Source organism: Lontra canadensis, unplaced genomic scaffold, assembly GCF_010015895.1.
Source record: "Lontra canadensis isolate GAN:19392208 unplaced genomic scaffold, GSC_riverotter_1.0 scaffold57, whole genome shotgun sequence".
Classification (NCBI taxonomy): Eukaryota; Metazoa; Chordata; class Mammalia; order Carnivora; family Mustelidae; genus Lontra; species Lontra canadensis.
The window spans coordinates 7,684,056-7,707,180 of record NW_022631051.1 but is presented as its reverse complement, the minus strand read 5'-3'; the positions used below and the strand labels follow the sequence as shown (position 1 = coordinate 7,707,180).

At 43.4% G+C, this 23,125-nt stretch overlaps 1 protein-coding gene across 2 annotated transcripts in view; it reads right to left on the bottom strand.

The window, feature by feature from the left end:
- GNAL (G protein subunit alpha L) overlaps nucleotides 1-23,125 on the bottom strand; it is a 137,916-nt gene that overhangs the window by 42,878 nt on the left and 71,913 nt on the right. The window lies entirely within an intron of this gene.

The window sequence follows — 23,125 nt, the reverse complement described above, 5'->3', positions numbered from 1 at the left end:
TTCCACCAAATGAAAATTACGAGTCTAAAGTAAATTTGTGGCATTCACCAATGATACATACAACAGCTATTTTAACAGTAATTTTAAAGTTCTTCGAACTCAGTCACCTGCCTAGTGGTACTGTCACGTCAGCAAGGAAAATCATGCCTATCACAATGGTAAGTTCGGTTTTAGCTGTTGTCCCTTCAAGTTTCCGTGAGCCACGATCACGAATAGCCGTGACTGAGCAGATGGGTTAAATGTGGCCCAGAAGCATTAGGTATATTAGAAAGGAAACCTTGAAATTTTCTCTTTGGGGATACTAATTCAGTTTTTTTGTGTTTCTTTGTTTGTTTTTTGGGCATTTTCTAAAACTACAAATTACACGTGAACTGTGATTTTTGGTTCCCTCAAGCCCCTGTGGGCACAGAGCTCAATTTCACCCATGATGGCAAGCTCTCCTTCTCTCCAAGTAAGAGGTGGCTTTATGAATTCATATTTCCAAAATTACCCAAATTAAATTAACAGTGCTATGGAAGCAAATGACAACACATCAGCTGCTAAATATAAAAGAAGTTACGTAAATTTTCACAAACCCCTTCATTAGAATATTTATATCCCTTCCCACATCAGTCATCCTCACGGCAGCCCCAGGAAGCACCCATTCCCATCTCTGATCTGCACCAAATCTGGGGCTTCTGATGCCTCATGTCCGTTGATTTTTTGGAGGGGAAAAAAAAAATAAAGAGTTGGTTCTTTTCTGGAAGAGTCACGATTCTAAAAGGGTGCACCTGAATACCGTGGGGGCCCTCTTTGAAAAAAGAAACAAAGTCACGAGTATGCAGTTAGGTACAAAACCTCAGAAGGGGCAGGAGAGGTGAGGGGCCATGAGGTTCTTATGTCCTAGTATCAGGGACAATCTTTAGAGGTCTGCCGCATCTCTACACCTATGGTCTGTCGGGCTCCTCATTGTCAGGAACAACTCCAACTACCCACAGCTGACAACGAAGGTAAATCTCCGTAGGATGGAGAGGAGCTGAACCTCTCAATTTTTGTCTCCCTAGATTTATGGTTTCTTCTAGAATCTCGCACTGCTGCTCTTATCACTCCAGTGAGGGTGTTTATATAGGCTTCCTTAAAGTTCTTTTTTCCCTTCAAAGAGCCATATGAACACACAAACACACACACACACACCCCAAATGAGAAATCCTCTATTTTCTATTGTCAAGATGCTCTTGAGAGACAATGGTAACCTTAGTGTCATGGTGATTTTTGGAATCAAGCTCCATCTCTCTTCCCTCCTGCAAACCCCCAGTGTAGTAGTTTCCTGAATAAAGTCCCTTTACAGTCTTCATCAGGTGTCAGAATCATTTTTTTTTTCTGCAGCAGTCTGAGCTGAAGCCTCTGAGACAGAATTAGAGAGGAGAGCTCGAATTAAGAACCAAGATGCATGATTTCTGGGGTCCGTGTTAATAGGGATGGTGGGCACTGTGTTTTTAAAGCAGATGCTTTGGACAACACCGGAAGAACACAAAAGCAACAACAATCTCGGCTTCCACTTCGTGGTTGGTGAACAGACACTGGATTAGAATATAGCTAGGTCTCCAGGATTCTCCATATTTACTTTTTTTTTTTTTTAAAGATTTTACTTATTTATTTGACTGAGAGACACAGCAAGAGAGAGAACACAAGTATGAGGAGTAGGAGAGGGAGAAGTAGGTTTCCCGCTGAGCAGGGAGACCCTTGTGGGACTCCAACCCCGGATCATGACCCGGATGGAAGGCAGACACGTAACAACTGAGCCACCCAGGCGTCGCTCCATGTTTACTTTTTAAGCGGTTCCAAAAACCTCGTGGAAAATTTCAGAGCTGCTACTGCTGTTGCTTCTGCCTTTTATTAGAGAAAATTTCCAAACTTACAAAAGTAGAGAGAATTCCCCAGGTCACTCATTACTCAGCCTCCTCTGTGTGTACCAACACATAGACAATTCTCTCTTTTTTCTTTCTTTTCTTTTTTTTAATAACTCATGTCTTTCCCCACATTTATTATTTTGCAGCAAATCTCTTATGTCATATAATTTTATTTCAACATTATTTCTAAAAGATAAAGGCTCTTAAAAAATCATAGCCACAACACCACTATCTCAACTAAAAATATAACAACAAATAAAGAAATGATTCTGTAAAATCATTAAATATTCAGTTAGTCAATGCAGCCTCTCTAGCTATACTTAAGCTGTTGTCCAGAGCCAGGCTAGAATTCTCACGCATTTGTGAAACCAACTGGGAGATAAGTATGAGGAGTAATTTTGGCATGCCTCCATTAACAACTAAGATGAATAATATTAAATAAAACTAATTTCAGTGTGCATGTGCGCCTAAGGAAAAAAAAGATGATTCACAGAGAAATGTAACCCACTTCTGACAACTAAGATTATGGAGAAATTGAGAGTATAAAAAGAAAATTACTGATATTTCTTTTTTTTTTATTACTGAATAAGAATCAACTTGAGATCTTCATGTATTTAGCAACTGAAATATGCAAACATTTGTTACTCTTATTTAAAAGGTTTTGACATAGCATAACCTATAAGCTTACCAAGTCACTGAGGTGTACAGATGAAACCAATTGTATATCAGCTCTACTTAAATTAAAAAAAAAAAACCCAAGGGAGTTTGAGTTGTGTTATAGAAAGAAAAATAATAATGATACCAAATTTAAACTTACTTTTGAAAAGGCAAGGCTCTAACATTTTCATAGCACTATTCTGATTTTTCAATCAAAACTGAAATTAAAATTTAAAAAAATGCAAGTATCTAGCTCTTGCGTTTTGTGTCACAGCATTTTCCTTCTGGTCCTGCGGTCTACATCTCCCTTTCCACACGAAATACAAAGCTAACCTAGGATTCTCAGATGGGTAACCAGTTTTTTTCTTTTTCTTTAAATTCCTCCTAACCTCTCTAAAATGGAAATCATGCAACAGTACGCAACGTCAAGAACACAAATTCTTGCATGATATCTCTGCTGATACAACTTTGTGGTTGCACTCACACCTGAGATCTATTTTTCATTTTTTTAAAAGGTTTTATTTACTTATTTGACAGACAGAGATCACAAGTAGGCAGATAGGCAGGCAGAGAGAGAGGAGGAAGCAGGCTCCCTGTGGAGCAGAGAGCCCGATGCAGGGCTCAATCCTAGGACCCTGGGATCATGACCTGAGCCGAAGGCAGAGGCTTTAACCCACTGAGCCACCCAGGCTCAATTTCTCCATAATCTTAGTTGTCAGAAGTGGGTTACATTTCTCTGTGAATCATCTTTTTTTTCCTTAGGCTCACATGCACACTGAAATTAGTTTTATTTAATATTATTCATCTTTTGAAATTTTTTCACTTTTGAAATGAGAACCTAAAGCTTATTTCTTGTCTCCGGAAGGGAATGTTGTGCAGTGGTTTGGAGTCAACGCCCTGGGTACACACACAGGTCTTGGGAAGAACTGCTTTCACACACGGTACGGGTGGAAATTGTCATGAGGTTGAGTGTAAAAACACTCTTCCTCATGCTCGTTAGCCGATATTCCTTCTGAGGTGACTTACGGAAAAATCTCGAATTTTAGTATCAGGATGACTCTTTTTTTTTTTTTTTTTTGCATTTCTGAAGACAACGCTTTTTATATTTTCCTATTAATTTTTAATCTTCAGAGCTCTGTGGCTCTTCTCCGTTTTTATTTACATTACTGAGTTGATTCAGGAAAGCATACAGGTCCCGTTTGGGGGGTGAGTGTTCATGTTTGTGTAGGGCTTGGCCTTATATTCTGGATGCGATTTTCACTTCTGGTCCCACCTAACTTGACTTGTATTCCTAATTCTGTTCTCCTGCATTTTCAGTTATTTTATTACCTTGTATTATAACTTTGGGAACAGCACTAAACACTTTCCAGAACAAGCTGAAGCAAAAATAAATGTCTGACTGAACTTTTTATGGGAACACAGTGGATAATATCCACCACCATAATCCAGGGACCTTAGAAATGGGCAGTTTCAGGTCAGAACCCATTTATTTATATGGGATTGTCTAAAGCTCAAGTTTAGGTCTGATTCATTTAAAATACACACACACTCAGTTTTAGCCATCGGATTAAGAGAATGACACAACAGGTTTTCGTCATGTTTTTTCAAAGATCTGGTGGATATCAAGTTTGTGTGGGCGCTATCATGCCTGCCGACACCACAATTTTGTTATTCATAATCTGTCCATCCTCAAATCAAATTTAGTACAGTATGTTGAAAAGTCTATCTAGAAACAACCTTCAGAAACTGTGCTAAAAAACCCCAAACCCCAAACATTAAAATCATTAGCAGTCCCCTTGCCCATGTCTTTCTGCTGACCACTGGGAAAGAATCTTGGCAAGGAACCACATAGAAAAAGAGGTCGCCCCTAGCATTTACTGAGCGCTTCATATGTTCCAGGCAATGTTCTAAGGGTGGTATGTACAAGGTCTTATCTGAGACAACCCTGCCTTGTAGGCGATTCAGTTCCCATTTGACTGATGACAAAACAAGTATGATTAAGGATATTTTATATTCTCTTGGAAGGAAGTGGTCAAACCTGGCTTCAAAAGCATGCTCTGCGGCTTTCTACCTTCCCTGTTCTCCTCTGCTCAGTAGCTGCTCCCCGAGCCCGGGAGACCAGAGAGGACAAAGGCAAATTTGTAATATACGCCACACTCGTCTGTTTTCTTTTTTTTTTTCCCTTTAGGACAGCCTACTTTAACTATTCTTAGGATCATTTTAACAGCTTTTGAGATATACTATATATACCAAAAAAATTCACCCAATTATTCATACACTCAAGTTTTAGAACACCTCCATCATCTCCTTACCCTTCTTTGGAGCCAAGCCCAGCTCTCCCCCACCCCCCCACCCCCATCTCAGACACAGTTAATCTAACTTCTGTCCCCTACAGTTTTGCTTTTTTCAAGAAATTTCATATCAATGAAATCACCTTGTCCTTTGTGCCTGTCTTCTTTGAACTAGCATGGAATTTTTGAGATTCACTCATTTTGTTATGTATATTAGCAGTTTGTTCTTCTTAAAAAATTGCTGAGTTCTACTCTGCTGTATGGATATACCACGTTTTGTGTATTAATTCAGCAGCGGATGGACATTTGGGATATTTCCGGTTCTTGACTGTTGTGAATACTGCTGATTGGAATATCTGTGTACCGGACTGGGTTGATTCCGCCCAGGAGAGGAATTGCTGAATTTTATGGAATGTGTTTAACTTTATTTATTTATTTTTAAAAAGATTTTATTTATTTATTTGACAGAGAGAGATCACAAATAGACAGAGAGGCAGGCAGAGAGAGGGGGAAGCAGGCTCCCTGCTGAGCAGAGAGCCTGATGCAGGACTCGATCCCAGAACCCTGAGATCATGACCTGAGCCGAAGGCAGCAGCTTAACCCACTGAGCCACCCAGGCGCCTGGAATGTGTTTAACTTAAAAAAACTGTGACACTGTTTTCCAAAGTGGCCATTCCCTTATACACTGTCAAGCAGTGTCTAGTGGTTCTAGTTACACCACATCATCAATACTTGGTTTTGTCCATCTTTTTAATTTGAATTACTCTGGTGGGTATGTAGTGGCATCTAATTATGGCTTCAGTTTGTATCTCCCTAATGACCAATGACTTTGAACATCTTCTTTTTTTTTTTTTTTAAAGATTTTTATTTTTATTTTTTTTTTTAAGATTTTTATTTATTTATTTGACAGAGAGATCACAAGTAGGCAGAGAGGCAGGCAGAGAGAGAGGAGGAAGCAGGCTTCCCACTGAGCAGAGAGCCCGATTCGGGGCTCCATCCCAGGACCCTGGGATCATGACCCGAGCCGAAGGCAGAGGCTTTAACCCACTGTGCCACCCAGGTGCCCCATTTTTTAAAGTTTTTAAAAATTATTTATTTATTTGACAGACAGAAATCACAAGTAGGCAGAGAGTAGGGCAGAGAGAGAGAGAGAGAGAGAGGAGGAGGAAGCAGGCTCCCTGCTGAGCAGAGAGCCCAACGCAGGGCTTGATCCCAGGACCTTGGGATCATGACCTGAGCTGAAGGCAGAGGCTTAACCCACTGAGCCACCCAGGAGTCCCATGAACATCTTTTCATGTGACTGTTGGCTACTTGCATATCTTCTTGTTAAGTGTCTGCTCAAATATTTTGCCCATTTAAAGAAATTGGGTTGTATGTCTTCTTACTATCGAGTTTTATTTCTTTTACAAGAATAAGACACCTGAAAAAACTGTCTGGATTTAAGTCCTTTGTCAGCTACAGGTTTTGTAAATATGTCCCCCCAAACTGAAGCTTCCATTTTAATTTTCTTGAGCATCTTTTGATGAGCAAAATTTTAAATTTTGCCAATGTCTAGTTAATCCATTTTATCCATTTAGCATTTTGCTTTTTTTGGTGTTCTAAGAAATCTCCATGAACCCGAAGTAAAAAAAAAAAAAAAAAAAAAAAAAGAACCCCCCCCCCCCAAGTTTTCTTCTGAAAGTTTTACAATTGTAACTCCTATATTTAGGTCAATGATCCATTTGAGTTCATTTTTGAGTACAGTGTGAGGAAAGGGTCAAGTTTCACTTTTTTCCATACAGGTAATCAGCTTCCCCAGCATGTTTATTGTAAAGACTACCCTGCCCCACTGAATTACCTTGGTACCTTTGTTGAAATAGACCGTATACATGTGGGGTCTATTCCTGGACACTGAGTTCTATTTTAATGACCCATATGTCTATTCTTTTTTTTTTTTAAGATTTATTTATTTATTTGTCAGAGAGAGAGAGAGATCACAATTGGGCAGAGAGGCAGAGAGAGAAGCAGGCTCCCCACTGAGAAAGGAGCCCCAATCGGGACTCTATCCCAGGACCCTGGGATCACGACCTGAGCTGAAGGCAGCCGCTTAACCAACCGAGCCACCCAGGCGTCCCCCATATGTCTATTCTTATGTCTACAATACACTGTCTTGATTTCTGTGGCCTCGTGTTAAGTCTTAAAATTAGTAGTGTGAAGTCTTCAACTTCACTCCTCTTTTTCAACATCGTTTTGGCTGTTCTAGGTCTTTCGAATTCCCACATACATTTTAGAATTAGCTTGTCAGTTTCTATGAGAAAGCCTGTTGATCTGAGATTGCACTGAACCCATAGCTCACTGAAGGGAGAAGTACCACCTTAACAAGATTGAGTGTTCTAATCCATGCACAAGATGTGTTTATTTATTTACATGTTATATTATTTATTTAAATCCTCTCAAGAATACTTTGACGTTTACTGTGTATAGACCTTTCATTTCATCTGTTGAATTTTTTCCTCTGTAGATTTCTTGGATGTTATTTTTAAATGTACAGGATTTAAAGTTTCACTTTTGGATTTTTGTCATTGCTCGTACATAGAAATACAATTGCTGTCTGTATTTGAGCTTGTCTCGTGCAACCTTGTTAATTTCACCTGTTAGTTCTAGAAGTTTAAAGTGCAGCTGTGGGGCGCTTGGGTGGCTCAGTTGGTAAGCGTCTGCCTTCCATTCAGGTCCTGGGATCGAGCCACGCGTCGGGCCCCCTGCTCAGTGGGAAGCCTGCTTCTCTCTCTCCCATTCCCCCTGCTTGGGTTCCCTCTCTCGCTTTGTCTCTCTCTGTCAAATAAATAAATAAATAAAATCTTAAATAAAAAGAAAAAGTGCAGCTGTGGACATAAACAGTTACTTGCATAGCTCTGGCCTCTCCCTCTTTCTCTTCCTAAAGCATGACCCATAAGGCCTGGGGCAGATCAGAATTCTCTGTGATTCTGAGCACAGGGCTCTGAGCCGAAGGGACTTCACCGCCCACGGTGGCCAACTTCCATTGCTTTTGCTGCTTTTAAACACTCCCCCCCCCAAAAAAAAAGCTATATTAAGATGTGTCTAGCGATTCTTTTATTTCCAAATTATGTCACAAAACAACTGTGATAAGTATAAAGTTTAGTTACTCAGATCCATGAAACATAACAGAGAATCAAATAAATCGACCTTTAGTGATGAGAACATAATTTTCCTCAAGTATTTTTCTTCCACAAAATTAATTTTTTAGCTTTTGATTTCCCCATCACAATACTCCCACTCTTATGCCTAAAAGTCTCTCTGTAAAATCTTCATTCTCTGAGAAAATTGTGCACTCGGAGAATGCCTAAGAGACTCACCAGAGAAACTTATTTGTGTGGGAACAGAAATAAAATAATTAGGTATTTTCATTAGGGATAAGAGACTCAAAGAATCACGACTTTGGTCCTTGCTTCCAGACAATTCTCTATCAAGTTTTCTGACAAAAGTTCTCCTTGGAACATCAGGCACGAATTACATAACACTTTAAGGTATTATTCTTGGTCTTCTTAGTCACTCTAAATCCTTTCTGTGCTGAGAGGCAAAACGAAGTGAGGAACCCCCCCTTTTGGGAAGAAAGTTAGATTTAAAGGCAATGTCTTTAAAAGCGCATTTGCTGTATTCCAACTGGCAACAGTTATCAAATTAGATACACATTTCTTTGGGAACATTTTAGTGTAAAATCTACTATAAGTCTAAGGAGGCATCAGAAGGTATTTATGGTTTGAGCATAGATTTTGTATTTGGGTGCCCGGGTTCAAATCCTAGTGACTGGGACTCAGTTTCCTTCTCTGCTCCACAGAGATGTAGCAGTTCTGGGCAGAGGTGGGCCAGGACATATCAGAATCTGGTGAACGGGTCAAGGCAGGGGGCCGAGGAGGTGCACATGTGACAGGTGTGGGCAGGAAGGACATGAAGAAAGGATGGCTGAAATGACCAAACGAGAAACAGGATGGGGTGACATGAGCGGGGGAGATTCTGAGTCAGGGCAGTCAAGAAGTCAAAAGTGTGAGACCAATAGTGTGAAATGCTGATGAGCGGCAACGGTCAGGGGGAGTTCTCTGGCTTTGGACACAGGACGGCACCCAGAAGGTGGTGGTGCTGTAATTTTGGTAAAAATGTGGCGAGACCTGCCAGATTCCAAGAGCCAAGAGAGAAGCACATGATAAGGACACAGAAATCATGGATGGGTTTGAGAACTGAGTTCTAGAAACATCTACAGAACACCTGGTGCTGGGTGTGGGAAAGAGAGGGCACATGATTTCAGAACGTCAGGAGAGGGATGAGCTCCGATCACCAGCACAAGGCAGGTTACAGTGTGGCTGTGCTAAGAACCAACAACATGGGCAGCGCTTAACTCCCAGCCGAAGGCTTCTGATTCCTGGGTTTGCCCTAGACTTCAGTCCCTGCAGGAAAGGCCCCTCCGCGAATGTGGCTTGTCCAGATTTATGCACTTACCAGCCGGGGAGGGAGTGAAGCTGGCTGGCTAGAACTGTGGCAGATTACCAGAAGGAAGGGAAGCAAAGGGCACAGGTTGCTTCCAGAAGAATGTGTGCTACGGCTTGGAAAATCTGCCTTAATGGCCGGATGCTGTAAACTGAGCCTCTGCACAGGGAGAGGGGGCCAGTGACCTCGAGGGACCAACAGCTCTCCTCTGCAGCAGCAACAGGGTACAGCCAGGAGCCCCTATGTGGGGCAGCTCCCTGTGTACCCTGACTCTAAAGTTAGAGGACGGTGCCCTCAGTGGGAAGGAACAGAACTACATGGGAGTTTTGTTCCGTGAAATGTGGGGCCCTGCAGCTCTGCAGCACCAAATCAGTGAGAGCCTTCTCTGGAGGTAACATCCAGCTTCCAGAAAATTTGACACCTCGTACTCCGTCGGAGACGTTAGGTGACTGAAATCTCTAAGTAGAGGTAAATGAAAAGTATTTCAAAGGCAACTGCTCACTGAGCCCCTTTGCAATTCTTTTTTTTTCCCTGCCCTCTTTTTAAAAAAAATTAATTAAAAAATTTCAGTGCTCCAAGATTCATTGTTTATGCACCACACCCAGTGCTCCTTGCAATACGTGTCCTCCACAATACCCACCACGAGGCTCACCTGATCCCTCCCCCCACTCCCCTCCAAAACCCTCAGATTGTTTCTCAGAGTCCACAGTCTATCATGGTTCATCTCCCCCCCCCAATTTCCCCCAACTCCCTTCTCGTCTCCATCTCCCCATGTCCTCCGTGTTATTCCTTGTGCTCCACAAGTAAGTGAAACCATATGATAATTGACTCTCTCTGCTTGACTTATTTCACTCAGCATAGTCTCCTCCAGTCCAGTCCATGTTGATACAAAAGTTGGGTATTCATCCTTTCTGATGGAGGCATAATACTCCATTGTATATATGGACCACATCTTCTTTATCCATTCATCTGTTGAAGGGGATCTTGGCTCTTTCCACAGTTTGGCAATTGTGGCCATTGCTGCTATGAACATTGGGGTACATATGGCCCTTCTTTTCACTACATCTGTTATCTTTGGGGGTAAATACCCAGTAGTGCAAAGGCAGGGTCATAGGGTAGCTCTATTTTTAATTTCTGAAGGAATCTCCATACTTTTTTCTGAAGTGGCTGAGCCCCTTCACAATTCTGCAGCAGCCACAACTCAGACAACAGACAACTGACCTAAGAGGGAAAGGAAACCGTCCCCGATGCCAAGTGCCAAACACCTTGCAATGCTATCCTCACGCGCTTGTGCAAGAGTCTTGCAGATTTCTTCCAGTTCGGGGACTCTCTGATTTTAAGTTTTATATTTTCCCTTTTCCTTTTAATTTTGTATGCAACAGTTTTATTGAGATACATAATTCATATACCATACAATGCACCCATTTAAAGTTGTACAATTCAACGGTTCTTCAGTATATCCACGGAGTTGAGTAACCATCCCCACCACTGCTTCTGGAACATGACCCCTCCAAAAAAGCCCCATACGGTCACTAGTACGCCTCCAACTTTCCTCCCTGCCCCCAGCCTCTGGCGACCACCAATCTACTTTCTGTCTCCTTGGATTATTCTGGACATTCTATATACATGGGACTGTGTGAGATGCGACCGACCTTTTGTTTCTGGTTCTTTCACTTGGCATCATGTTTTCAGGTTGATTCATGTTAGAGGATGAATCAGTGCTTCACTCCTCTTTATGGCTAAACAACACTCCATTGTGTGGAGGATCACATTTCATGTATCCATTCACCATTCGATGGGTATCTGCGTTGCCGGCACTCTTTGGCTCTTGACAAAGCTGCCATGAACATCCACGTATGAGTTTTTGGGTAGACATATGTTTTTAATTCTCTTGGGCATATACCTAGGAACGGGTCTCCGTCCTTTCCGGAGGGAAACATCTGAAACCACTTACAAGAGTTACAAGTTGGGTTTCTAATTCCACATGTTTGTTTCGTTCACCTCAGTGTTTCATAACCTGACAGAACACTCAGTTACGTGTCCTCACCCAGGCAGACGGTGCGGCAGACACTACAAAATGGTGGATCTGGTCTGGCTTTGGAATTTAGTTCAGGTGTAAATCTGAACACAGACAGACCTGGCATTCTTGAATTCCCGACAATGGCAAAACAGTAAGGAAGCCTCAAACATGAGCTGAGGGCCCAGCTCCTTCCGCAGGACTGGACCCCACCCCTCTACTTTTCTGCTCCTGTGGTCGACAGTCCCCTCCTGAGCTCACTGGGGGCCATGTTGTGTAGAAACGGGAGGCATCAGGGAAGAGGCAGAGCCGGTTCTCTTCCTGTGGAGCTGAGAGTGACCAAATGAGTGTCGGGAAGGGGAGGTGTCTGTTCCTTCCAAACCCTCCACCCGTGGACTCACACAAAACCACAGGTGTTGTTCATTCATGGACCCGGCAGACGTTACTGAGGGCCTGGGATGGGTAAGACTTATGAGGGCAAGAAGAACAAAGTTCAGAAAAAGAAAAACAAAGGGCCTGGTGGGCAAGAAAGGGGGATTTCCTGTTGGCGGATGATTAGGCTCCTGACCAGCCAAGCTGCCTCCGTACTCCAGGCTTCCAAATCATCTCTCTCTCCTGACTTTCCTCCCATTCCATGGTCACTCTTGCTTGGTGCTCTTTGCTTGGTCCTTCTCCCTCCATAGCCTCCTAACACTGGACAGACTCATGGATCCTCCTGAGTCTTCTTCTTTGTCTAAGCTCACTTACTTGGCTGTTTCCTCCATCCTGGGGCTTCAATCATGTGAAGGTTCTAGTGACTCTCATACTGACGTCTCCAGGTTGGACCTCTCCTCTGATTTCTGCTCTCACACCCCCACTGCCTGCCTGACAGCAACACTTGAATTCTAACAGGCAACTGCAACTCAGGAAGTCCAGAATGGGAGGCCTCGTTTCCCCCCTAAAACGCGCTCTGCTTGAAGTCTTCCCCAGTCAACGGCAATGCCATGATTCACTTGCTCCGTCCAATACCTGTGGAGGCATCCTTGACCCCTCTCTCTCACACCTGACATGGGATCCTTAAGGAAATCTCCTTGGCGGTACTTTCAGAACACACCCAGATTCTGATCACGTCTTAGACCTGCACCGCTGCATTCCTGGTGGAAGGTGTCATCTGGGACTGGCAGGTATTGTCACAGAATCCACCTGGTCTGTTTCTACCCTTTCTTGCCACAGTCTAGTCAGCTCGGGAGCCATGGATTATTTGAGAACGTAAGTCAGATCACATTACAATTGGGTTCAAGACAATCCTATGCTCACCACCCAGTGTCCACAGATGATGAATGAATGAACAAAACATGGTAGAGACATAGCAATGGAATTATTCCATTTTAAAGAGGAAGGAGATTCTGCGGCAGGCTACAACATGGATGAACTGAGGCTATTATACTCAATGAAACAAGCCAGACACAAAAGGACAAATACTGTGCCCCAGGAGTAGTCAGGTTCATAGAAAAGAAAGCAGAATAATGGCTGCCGGTGGGTGGGGTGAGGGGAGTAACGAGGAGTTAGTGTTTAGTGGGGACAGAGTTTCAGTTTGGGAAGACGAGAAAGTACTGGTATGGACGGCAGGGATGGTCGTCCAACAATGTGGATGGTACTTAACGCAAGAGAAACCGTACACTTAAAAATGGTTAAAATGGTAAATTTTATGTTTTGTGCATTTTACCATACTAAAACAAGACTGTATTAAGAGAAGCAAAGCAAACCAAACCCATTCGATGCTTCCCATCTCAGAGTAAAATCCAAAGTCCCCATATTACCTGACTCCTCCCCTCTTCTGCATTCCCCTTCTGACCTCACCTCCCTGACCTCTTGCCTAGTGGCTCTTCCTGGCTCTTCCCAGTACTCTGCCACCACCACACCCCTACACTGCTCCTGCTCTTCTCACTGGCTGGACCCTCTTTAGGCCTCTGCTCAAACGCCACACTGTCCTCACAACCCTACAGAAAACAGCGACTCTAAGGGTCACGCTGCAGTCCCTGTCCTGCTTTGTTCTCCCTTCTCCCCCTCCAGCCATCAACATCCTGTGAGCTTACCTACTCAGCGGCTGTGCTCTTGCCTGCTCCACTAGAACGTCGGCTCCATGAACATAAGCTCTGATGGCGCGTGTCAATGGCTATTTTTGGAATCTATGAATGGATGGGAGGTCACTGGGGGTTTGGATTAAGAGAACCCCAGAGCTCTGTTTTACGAATATGAATCCAGAGATGACAGGGACGTGGATCACAGGGATAAGCCACTGTATACAGCAAGACTGGAATGAACTTGCCAAGGGAGGGAGGGACGGAGGGAGATAGCCAGGGAGGATGACAAGGACAGGACCTCAGAAATCCCCTAGATTTGGAGGATTAGAAGGTTGGAGGAAGAGGAGAGCCAGGAGAATGAAAATCAAGACGTACTCAGGGGCAGGGCCGCTAGCAAAGGTGGAATTCCAAGGTCAGATTACCAAGGTCAAAGTGAAAAACCATGCACAACAAGGTGGTAGACAGATGGTTTCCTTTGAATCAGCTGAGTTACTTTGATAAGAACTGAAAACAATTTCCAGGAAACCCCACAAACAGAATGGTTCTAGTTCTTCCTGTCTCAGTGAATCTTTTAGGACTAAATGATAAAATGAGTGAGCAGCTGTAAGATTTTAGGGGGAAGTCCAAAAAAAGGATGATGTTTATCAGGCTTTTTTCCTACCTTGACTCTAATTATCAAGAAAATGATGTTTTCTCAGCAAATGGAGTATCAAGAGGGAAGAAGTTAAGGCATCTGTCAGATTACAGGAAGAAGAAATATTTTTTCATAGCATTTTTTATATTATATATATATATTTCTTAAAAGATCTTATTTATTTATTTGTCAGAGAGAGAGAGAACAAGAGAGGGAGCACAAGCAGGGAGAACAGCAGGCAAAGGCAGAAGCAGGCTCCCTGCTGAGCAAGGAGCCCGATGTGGGACTCGATCCCAAGACCCTGAGATCATGACCTGAGCCGAAGGCAGACACTTAACTGACTGAGCCACCCAGGGGTCCCAGCATTTTTTTTTTAAATCCTAAATCCAACTTTCTTCCTACCATAAGAAAAATGTCCCTCAACTTTCAGTGAAACAGGTAATTAAGTTCATATTTGAAAAAAGCTTTGAAAAAAAAACCACTATATATGATGGTTAAGCATTGCACTGATCATTGTTCTAAGGACCAGCCTGGGTCACGTACCTGACAATGTCTCCTCTTTCCCCACCCACAGAGCACTGTCCTCAGAAGCACCCGGTACCTAAAGATGCTGGAGAAGAGCAGTTCTAATGTTCCTCCTGGGTAAATATCTCACCACCTGCACGGCTCTAACCACCAACACCTCTCACTTCGATTACAGCAAGAGTCCTCTGTTGGGTCTCCCTGCTTCTACCCTACAGTATCTTCTGCAACTGGGGTCAGGATGACACTTTTACAGAGAAGGTCAGCTCAGGTCACTCCTGGGGGACCCTACTCACTCAGAGTCCTCACAATAACTCTAAGACCCCGTTTCTGTGGTGCCCCTCTTTCCATGCATCTCTCTGCAATCACACCATCATCAATCTCCACCTGCTCACTGTCCAGCCACTCTGGCCTCCTGATCTTCCCTGTACCGCTGGGGTCTCCTGCCCCGGGGCAGGACCTTAGCACTGCTGCCCCTCAGGCTGCATGGACTGTGCTTCCCTGAGCCTGCTTTGCTTGCTGCCTTGCCTCTCAAGGCTCTGTCTTTAACCTGCTTCTCAATGCAACCCTCGCTGACCATCCTCTTTAAAACCACGCTGCCCCCGCTCCTCCGATCCCATGCCTCCGTTAACCTGCCCCAATGGCCCTTGTCTCTGTAGTGCTTAGCACCTCCTAAAATACTCTTTCATAGATTTATTTATTATGTCCTACTTATTCCTTGCATTCCCTGCTAGATTATAAGCCCCATGAGGGCAGGGATCTTGCTGCTTGTCTCCTGATGTCTATCAAGCACTTAAGACAGTCTTGATGGACACTAAGAGCTTAATAAATATTTGCTTCAGGAGCAAGTGGATGAATAAACTTTTCTGGGCAGTTCTCTTCTCTCTTTCCGTCTTCCATTTGCTTTATTGTCAATGTTCACCTCCATGCCAAAAGTTTATGCTAATTAAGAAAGCTGAAAATTCATATACCTGATTTGTTCCTAACTTTGAATTGATGGGAACCCGGGTGTGTCTCCAAGTGGGTTTTATAATTTTTTAAATTTAATTAAAAAATTTTAAAATATTTTATTTATTTATTTGACAGAGATCACAAGTAGGCAGAGAGGCAGAGAGAGAGGGGGAAGCAGGCTCCCCTTTGAGTAGAGAGCCAGATGTGGGGCTCAATCCCAGGACCCTGAGATCATGACTGGAGCTGAAGGCAGAGGCTTTAACCCACTGAGCCACCCAGGTGCGCCTATAATTTTTTTTCAATTTTAGATTTTATTTATTTATTTGAGAGAGAGAGAGAGAGAGAGACAGCATGAGCAGGGGGAGCAGTAGACGGAGACGGAGAAGCAGGCTGAGCAGAGAGCCCGATGCAGGGCTCGATCCCAGGACCCCGGGATCATGACCTGAGCTAAAGGCAGATGCTCATCCAAATGAGCCACCCAGGCGTTCCTATAACTTGACGTTTAGCGGAATGTTTGTCCTGGTTTTCCCCCACAAATAATTTAAAAATTAACTCTTCTGGAACCCAAGAACATTATCGTCCTTAGAAAGTTATAGAGAACTCATGTGATTGATAGTGTAGTGACCACCACATGGGAAAGAGCTTCCTCTTCTCTGACAGGCAGAGCCGAGCCATCCACACGGCAGCCCGGCCTCACTGACCACAACACACTCAGCAAGTCCAAGGCTGCCCAGCCCTTTCCCAACCCTTGGCTGGCTATATAATTTGGCAAGGTCAAGTTCTACCCAGGCCTGTGGCTTGAAGGAATTCGACTAAGGCAGTGGCCTCTTCCATTGGCTTCTGCCAGGATTTATACCTCTCCTCTTATCAAACGCTCTTTCTACCTGGCAGTAAATTGCCCCCTCCCATTTACCCGCCTCCCCAGAATGTCCAGCAAGGGCCTTTTATTCCATAGGGTAAAATTCCTAATTATGACCAGAGGTGTTCACGGATAACAGACAACCAACGTGTACCGTTATCCCTCCATTTATCCTTCCATACATCTGGTCACACAAGCCTCACATAATTCTTAAATACTGGGCCTCCCTACAAGGGTTGATAGGACACTTGCTGTTGGTCATCTTAGCCAACCATCCTTCCATCCATTCATCTATTCATGTACACGACCACTCACCCACCCACGCATCTGCCTATCATCCACTTGGTACGTTTGTATTTGAAATAAATATATGGAGATAAGGATATACACAAATATATAGTTGTTATAATTTTTTTAAAGATGTAATTAATTAATTAATTTAGAAAGCATGAACGAGCAAGTGGGGCAGAGGGAGAGGGAGAGAGAATCCCAAGCAGACTCCCCGCTGAACACAGAGCCCAATGTGAGGCTCGATCTCACGACCCTGAGATAATTACCTGAGCCAAAATCAAGAAAGTCAGACATTTAACCGACAGAGCCACCCAGGCACCCCCATACTTGTCATTTTTAAGGCTGTTGGTCCCCAGGGGAAAAATCAGAACATGGCTTATTAGATTCAACTTACAAAGTAAAACAATAATAATAACGCAGTAATGGCACTTTGGTTTCATGGCCTGTGGAGAGTAGAGAGACATGGGAGAAAAGGAAAGGAAGGGGACAGAGGAAACAGACACATATTGGGGACAGAAAGGCAGCATGAAATGAAGAGGAAGGGAAGACAGGAGACAGGACGAGAGGCCAAGGGAAAGACTCAGAGAGACAGGGCCCAGAGAGACAGGGGTTCACACAAGCCTGGCAGCCTGGAGACAGTGGGACATTTCGTGAATCGTGTCATTTTCAGGCGTTGTTAGGTAAACGTTAAAGCCAGCGCTTAAGCAAAAGTAATACTAACTAAGGGTTGGTCAGTCACTAACAAACAGAAGGCTGTGGCTGGCACGGGCTGGATGGTGACCGATTATATCACTGTGTTATTGCATAAAAGCAGGGAAACATCCTCACTGCAGAAAAAGTAGAACTTCCATGTTTAAGACAGGGCAATTACAAGATGTCACAAGACATTTAAAAATGTTGCTGTAACCCCTGGTCTAAGAAGACAATGGTACTGACAGCAAAGCACTCACAGTGCTCCTGGGCCAGAGAGAAAACCCTCCCACAAGCACAGTCCCAGAGCCAACAGCGGCCTCGTGCCTGGGGAATCAGGCTTGGGAGCTTAGGTCTCATTACCGTGAAGTGCAATTTCTAAAGATGTTGTTAGAGAGGGTACATTCATTTAAAATATGTTAAGCTACTAAAGTACTTGGAGCTAATGATTTGGGATCCACATGTGAGGCTGAACGTCCCATGTTATGATGTAAACACTGAATTAATTCCGTGAAGACGTTTAACCACAAATATACCAACTTTATAGTCAAAGGATATAATTCTGAAATGTCAGCAAACCATTGTACGTACTCATGTTTAAATCCAAGCACAATTCATACATCTTTGAGGAACCAGATTAGGGTTTGCCTTTTACTGTAAAGGTGACGGAAGACTGGGGAAGACTTAAGCACAATCGACTTTAAAGGCACAAGGATGAAGAGAGGTAGCTACACAGGGGAAGGTCCTGCTGAGGTCCAGTCCATCTGATTCTGTGTTTTGTCCTCCTGAAATAGAATTTCCCTCCAGGTATGGAAAGAGAAGCCTCCCGTCATCAGCCCCACAGGTTCCACAGTACCTCTTGGGGTGCGTAACACAAACCCAGGGCAGGAGTATCACAGTGCACTGTGCACGTCTGCCACTGTACCTGCTCATTATGTATCTGTTATTGAAAGTATTTGTTCGAGTATGTTTCTTGTAGAAAATCTAATTTACTCATGGAGGTTGTAATGTTTACACGAGCACTGGGTGATTAGTTTGATAACTCTTCTCTCTCCGATTCTGCGTAATGACATTTGTTCATGGCTGGTCCAAAGCCACTCGGACCTTCTGTTTTGCTTTTCTCTGTGTGTGGGTCTGTTTGCAAAAAATACATAGCAGATTCTGACTGATTCATTTCTAAACTTGACTGGAAACTTATTCACACTGTCCCCAAAGAGTTATCAAAAAGGAATACTAAACAATCAAGTAATTCAAGGGATAGAACTTTGTCTGCCATAAACATTTAAAAAAAAAGATTTTATTTTTATTTATTTTGAAAGAGAAAGAGAGAGTGCAGAAGCAGGGGAAGTGGGAGAGGGAGGGGGAGAAGCAGGCTCCCCACCGAACAGGAAGCCCAATGAGGGGCTCGATCCCAGGACCCTGTGATCATGACCTGAGCCAAAGGCAGCTGCTTAACTGACTGAGCCACCCAGGTGCCCCAAAACATTTTTTTTCTGACTGCAAGAAGTTAAAATTAGTCCCCTAAAGCAGTAAATGTTAGCAGTATAAATCAAAAGCATTAAAGATGTTGTATCTTTAAGCAGTACTATCAGGAATTTATCCTAAATTAAAAAAAAATCAAGAGTTGTAAAAAGTTACATGCGGTATTTTACATATATCATAAGTTATATATATTGTAGAATAGCAAAAAAGTGCATGTCTACAATAGGGAGTTTGTGAAATGAGTAATGGGATACTCATATGATGAATACTCTGCAATCATTAAAAATCCAGTTGTAAAGGCATATTTATTAAAAGAAAAATATTTCTAGTAAGTTTAAAAAGTAGGTTTGAAATCAGTAGTGGGCTAAGATCCCAATTTAATAAAAAACGGGTATGCTTGTCCATTAAGATACTGGAAGGATGTCAGCAAAGGTTTATATTGTTTATCTCTGGAGAATGGGGTTACAGAAGGACTTTATTTTCCTTCATGGTACTTTCCTGTGTTAAAAATTAAAAAAATCCTACAATAGCTATGGACCCCTCACCATGTTAGTCAGCATGTTGTCGGTATTGGGGTTCCCTTTCACAGGCTTTCTGCTTAATTATGTTCATCTCTGAATGTACGGCATGCCTGCACACAAGTAATGGGACAGAATGGAACGATCATTTTCCTGTAGTGCAGTAACAGTCTCCTGGTGGGGGAATGTTCTGGAGTTTGACAGCAGACCGCGGCTTTAATAAGCCTCATGGCTGGCCCCTCCATTCCTGCATGAGTGAAATGCTACAGTCCCCAGTCACTTGGAGCTGATGAAACAGGGACTGTTTTACGTCTACCCCATGGAGAACCCTTTCTCCTCAGAGAAATCTGTTCTCCTCCTTACTGGGGTCTGAGGAGATCGAAAGAACCCGGATGAAATCCAGACCTTCAGCACCAGGCTGCTCTTCTCCGACCAGAGTGTGCAGGAGAGCCAAGGCCAGGTGTCCTGCTGTCACCAGCTCTTGACATGGCCAGACGGCCCAGACATGCAAACAGAGCCCCAGACACCACCACTCTCGAGTTCAAGGAAATATCGGTCTGAAAAAGGGTCTCAGCTAAATCTTTCCCGTATGGGATTTATAATATTTTAAGTATAAAGTCTGTTGTATCTGCCCTTTCATTACTGTCCTCAAATCTGTAGGTTAGTGTAAATGATACTTGGAAAAACCGCAGTATTTTAAATTATTTTATTCTTTCACTAAACAGAAATTTAAGAAAGCGATTTGTTCCTGATGATGGACACAAACATTGTTAGGTGCCTGTTTACTTATTTGTTTATTTTTTACTTTATTGTTTATTAGGTGCCTGTTTATTTATTTATTGAAGATTCTATTTATTTTTTTAAATATTTTATTTCTTTGTTTGAGAGAGAGAGAATGAGAGAGAGACAGCAGGAGGGGGTGGGATCAGAGGGAGAAGCAGACTCCCTCCTGAGTAAGGAGCCTGATGTGGGTACCGATCCTGGGATTCCAGGATCATGAACCGAAGGCAGTTGCTTAACCAACTGAGCCACCCAGGGCCCTGAAGATTCTATTTATTTATTTGACAGAGCTAGAGAGAGCACAAGCAGGGGGAGCCACAGAGGGAGAGGGAGAAGCAGGCTCCTCTGAGCAGGGAGCCCGATGTGGGGCTCGATCCCAGGACGCTGGGTTCATGACCCGAGCTGAAGGCAGCTGCCCAACCAACTGAGCCACCCAGGCGCCCTGAGATTTTTTTAAAAATTGAATTGAAACTTGCATAATATAAAATTGACCATTTTAAAGCCTGCAATTTGGTGGTATTCGTAGATTCACAATGCTGTATACCCACCATCTCTGTTTAAATAGGTTCTAGAACTTTCATAAGGTTCAAAAAAAATCCATACCCAGTAGGCAAACTCCATTCTTTCTCCCTCCCCCAGTACCAGGCAACTGCTGATCTGCTTTCTGTCTCTATGGATTTGCCTGTTCTGCAGATTTCACATAACTGGAATCACATAATGTGTGGCCTTCATGTCTGGCTTCTTTCCCTCATCACCACGTTCCCCAGGCTCCTTCGTGCCTGAATCAGGGCTTCATTCCTTGACAGTTGAGTAATATTCCATTGTATGTATAGACCACGTTTTGTTGATCTCTGCATTCGTTGATGGACACTCAGTTTGTCCCACGTTTAGGCTATTGTGAAGGGCGCTGCTATCAACATTAGTTTATGGATGCCTGTTCGATTCCCTGCTCTTGATCATTCGGAACCGCCAGGTCATATGGTAGCACCGTTTAACCTTTTGAGAAATGGACAAGCTGTTTCCCACAGTGTTTTCCACCGCATCTTCCTCTCCCACCAACAGCACAGGAGCGTTCCCATTTCTCCGCATCCTCACCAATACTTGTTTTTATCAGTGTTGTTTTTCATTATTTTATTTTATTTGCGGGAGGCAGGGAGAGGGAGAGAGAACATCAAGCAGGCTCCATGCCCAGCGTGGAGCCCGAGCTGGGGCTCGATCTCACGACCCTGATATCGTGACCTGAGATGAAATCAGGAGTTGAATACTTAACCGAGTGACCCAGTCACCCCTGAGAGTTGTTTGTGTTTTTATGGCAGCACGGCTAGTAGGTGTGAAGTGGTAGCTCATTGTGGTCTGATGTGCATTTCTCTCACAGCCAACGATGCGGAGCACCTTGTCATATGCTTATTGGTCATTTGTGCATTTTCTCTAAAGAAATGTCTATTCAAGTCTTTTTCTCATCTTTTTTGTTATTGAGTTGTAAGAGTTCTTTATAAGTTCTGGATACTAGATCTTTATCAGATATAACGATTTGCAAATATTTCTCCCATTCTGTGGGTTATTTTTTCACTTTGTGGATAATGTCGTTGGGTGCCCGAAATTTTTGATAAAGTCCAATTTATGGATTTATTTACTTTGTTGCTTTGATGTTTGGTGTGTCATAGCTGAGCAATCATTGCCAGATCCAAGGTCATGAAGCTTTACCCCTGTATTTTCTTCTAAGTCTCTTCATAGTTTCAGTTCTTATGTTTAGGTCACTGATCCCTTCTGAGTTAACTTTTGTGTGTGGTGTGAGGTTATGTATATTGTTTAAAGGTAGTTCAGTCTGGATTATTTCTCAAACCACATGAACATCTGTTGGGAGATGACATATTTCAATACTATAAGAAGCCTATACTACATAAATACACCTAATTTTATTAAGGAATTTTGTAGTGTCCTCTCTCCCACAAATGGAATGTGAAGAGTCTCACACAGAATTCTCACAATCATGTCACTGAGATGGCAGTTTGTGAAAGACATTAAAAAAATTTTTATTTGTTTATTTGACAGAGAGAGAGCACAGGCAGGCAGAGCGGCAGGCAGAGGGAGAAGCAGACTCCCCGCTGAGCAGGGAGCCCGATGTGGGGCTCGATCCCAGGACCCTGGGATCATGACCTGAGCCGAAGGCAGCCGCTTAACGGACTGAGCCACCCAGCGCCCGTGAAAGACATTCTGAAACAAGGATTACATTCTTCCTCAAAACTTGTCTTCAATGCCTGAGTACTTGCTAAGTGCCAATAATCAACCAGTCATTCAACAAACACTTACTGAGTTCCAGCCATGTGCTAGGGACCATGTTAGGGGTTGGGGAGACCACAGTGAGGGAGAAAGAGTTTGAAATTTTGCCGATTATGGGCCACAAGTATAAGTCACCACTCCTGGTCTCAAGCAATTTGCTCTTTAGTACAGACACCACGCTCAGGTATACCAAATCATTAGAAAATAATAAAGGGCAGTAAAGTACTGAATATAATATAATGACTAAGTTATGGTGTTAACTAGGGCAGCCATAGGAAGTGAAAGCTGCAGGAAATCGGGAAAGGGAGAGATCAGATTGGAAATGTCTCTAAAGAAGGTAGGCTTAACTCCCAAGAATCAGCAGGATGTGAACAACAAAGGTGGTCATAGCCAGGAGCCTCTGAATAGATTGGCTGAACTTGTGGGGTGGAGAAATCGAGAGCAGGGAGCACCGAGGGTGAGGCTGGTGGGGTCACCGTGGGGGGCGGAGCAGAGATGGACACGGGGGAGCTACTCGAGCCCAGAGTTCCTCGTATCGTCCTCCTCTGGGTCCTTGCCACTAAACCCAATGGAGCAGAAAGGCCTACACATAGGTGTTGCTGGTGGGGCTCAGCAGTCCTTGTGACTAACGTTTTCCCTGGTAACAATGTTTTACCCAAATGCATCACATGCACAGATGGTTGATGTGTGTGTGTGTGTGTGTGTGTGTGTGTGTGCGTGCG